Here is a 3,218-nt window from a genome sequence, read left to right on the forward strand (position 1 = left end):
GTTCTTTGACGAAACGTTCTAAAGAGCCCAGCTTCGTCTAAATAAATTTGTCCGTTTCTAAAGTAAAAACAAAGATTTTCTTGTAAAATCTGTGTATTTGAATTTTCTGCTGTTATAATTGAATAACCAGTCCCAAAAAAGCACATTATGTTATACTGTAGTGTCTTAGCATGTTTTCAATTTGACAAGTTTGTGGAAGTTCATGTTTTGACACAGAGTCTAGTCGAATATTGTCTTGCTTACCAGCCACCAGTTCTGATAAAAGTATACTGGGGAGAATAAATAATAAGGACGGGATGCAATATCGCATCAGAATGCATTACTTCATAAACAGTCTGTCTTTTCGGTTATCGAACTAATGTCTTCTGCGAGCAGTTGCAAAGACCCTTTAACCGCTACACCAGAGTCGTTGGTCCTCGAGTCCATTGACTTTGGGATTTATAGCAGTAAACAGGGTATCGGAGGAGGGATTTGTGGTCCACCTTTGTAGCAACCAGATCTATGTGTTGTTGGTTTCTAAAAGGAAAAGTTGGTATACTGCAAGGAGAAAGAAAAGATTCTAAAACATCTCTCTCTGTATGTCTTTTTCCTTCTCACTATCTCATTCACTCTGTCTGTCTGTCTGTCTGTCTGTCTGTCTGTCTGTCTGTCTGTCTGTCTGTCTGTCTGTCTGTCTGTCTGTCTGTCTGTCTGTCTGTCTGTCTGAAATAAAGAGACATTTGAGTTAGATATAAACAAAGAAAGAGAAATAGAAAAAAGAGACAGTAACAAATAGAGAATGAGACAAATAGAGATTGGAAGACAGTGTGTGTGTATGTGACTGTGAGAAAGAGAGAGGGAGAGAGACAGTTGAGGTAGATATAAAAAAGGAGAGATAGAAAAAGAGATATTAAAAATGGGAGATAGAGATAGAGAGAGAGAGAGAGAGAGAGAGAGAGAGAGAGAGAGAGAGAGAGAGAGAGAGAGAAAGAGAGAAAAAGAGATAAACCTGGCCATAGCAATAAGGATGTCAACTGTGTTTAAAATTAGGTTAAACATAACAAGGAATATAATAGGGCTCTACAAATCTGAGTGCAATCTCCGGAGACTATGGGCACACCTCTCTCGATAATATAAAGGAGTTTCTCCGCCCCAACCTTTAATACCATCGTTGTCTTTTACATAAAGGTCCTGGGGAGACTCTTTTTTTTAGAGGTTTGATTTCCTATCTATCTATCTATCTATCTATCTATCTATCTATCTATCTATCTATCTATCTATCAAATCAAATTGAATCAAATCGGAGTAATAGTCAATTAACAAAAATTGTTTTGCCATTTCCTTATAACAAATACGTTTTTGTAAGAGGTTTACAGCATTGCAAAACAATTAGCTTATATAAGTTTCGTAAGGTAAATAAGCATTGGAAGATCATATAGAAGTTATAAAGGGCCTGGCCATCTCCATCTCCCATATGGGCCAACCAAGTGGATGAGGAACCTGAAAAACTCCACAAAAAATCAAAAATCAAATGAAAGCTTTAAAACACGTTGGTTTATTAAATAGTAGTTTGAGACAATGCCTGCTGAACTGTCACCCCCTCCCCCCACCATCCCCTTATCTCCCTCTTCTCTCCTTTCCAATTCCTTTTGGAGGAACGGGCAGAAGTTGAAAAAAAGTTAGGTTCCTTTTGATTCAGAAGCTACCAGTTACGTATTTCTTTTTATTATGCGTAGTACTGTGTTAGCCACTAAGTTCAAACCAGAAAGTAGGCTATTGCTAGACATATTAGCGTTTTCTTAGCCACCCTGCTGATTTGAACAGAGTGTTACACCCTTGTGCCACGGTGAGCCCAGTATTTCCGACTTTTACAAGGGAGGGAGTGGGGAGGGGCCGTTTTGAGTTGTGGAAGACAAAATAAAAAGTAGTTTTATCATTGAGAAAAAGAAATACCATGTATTGTTCTGAAGTTTAGTTCCATGCCTGATACCTAATGAAACCGTTGCGGTAATAAGAACCCAAAACTAGGCTATAGGATGAAAATAAAGACACTTTGTAAAAGTTAAGAAGAAAATATTAAAGGTCACTATGCGTGTTTATATTGTCAGCTCAATAAACGTAATTCTACATTCACAAGTATCTGCCCAAAAAGTATAGATTTTTTCACACAATCATCTTGTGAAGTGACCACCAAAAAAGTCCAATTTTACATTTTTGTTAAATTTACCAACATTTATCAAAAAGAAATATTTATATACAAATCAAGTAAAACATAGTTGTTTATCACCAGAAATTGCATTAGTGCGTATAGAGTTGGATAGCAATAAATCTTATAAGGAGAAGAGTAAGAACAATCACACTATCAAGAGCCTAAACAAAACAATTAAAATGAAACCTCACCTGGTCCACATAAAGTACATCATTGTTTGGATCTACAAAGTGTTGAAACATTGTGTTTGGAGCGAGGTTGCCACAAAACTCAAGAGAATGAGAGACTTTAAAAAATAGAATCTGTCAACGAACACAGTGAGCCAAACGGAATTCATCTAAATAGAAAGAAATGCGAAATGACAGACTCATGCAAATGCAAAGATGTTATATTAAGAACTGTGAGAAAGAAATAGCAAAAAAGCAATTTTAAATACCGCGGAGCCAAGATTAAAGAGAATGAGAAAACAACTCCAGAGAATTTAAACTGCATCATAAAAATAGAAAAGGATAAATTTTATCTGGAAAGCACGTTGCAATGACAGAAAAAAAGAATCCTAAGCAGTATTGCATTCCCACCACAATATTAAGAAGCAACGAACATCAAGAGACAAGAAGACTTTTAAAAATATACTGAAGACAGAAACTAACGAATGAATATGAAAGGAAATAGGAAATAGAAACACTACCACTCCTTAAGGAGCATATTGATAATGAACCTAAACTATGTTGAATGCATCAAATAGAATGATTCATCATAGAAAGATATTCTAAAAGCAAAGGTAAAAAGCAAAAGAGGAAGGAATTGGCTTAGCAGAAGATGGGAGTTGTGCTCAGAAACATGGTATGGAATTAAAACAATTCAGGCATGAACAATAACAAAAGTCAGAACGTTTGATTGCAGAAAAGAAAGGTCCAAGAAGCAGCGTCCATCAACTCAAAAAGCTAAACAGGAGAAGACAAGAAAAGACAGGGTGGACGTGAGGAGGAGGACACAAGAGAGGGAAGAGAACAGGGAGGGGGGGGGGGGC

The sequence above is a fragment of the Aplysia californica genome, unplaced genomic scaffold (genome assembly GCF_000002075.1).
Source record: "Aplysia californica isolate F4 #8 unplaced genomic scaffold, AplCal3.0 scaffold00854, whole genome shotgun sequence".
In the NCBI taxonomy this organism is placed as follows: Eukaryota; Metazoa; Mollusca; class Gastropoda; order Aplysiida; family Aplysiidae; genus Aplysia; species Aplysia californica.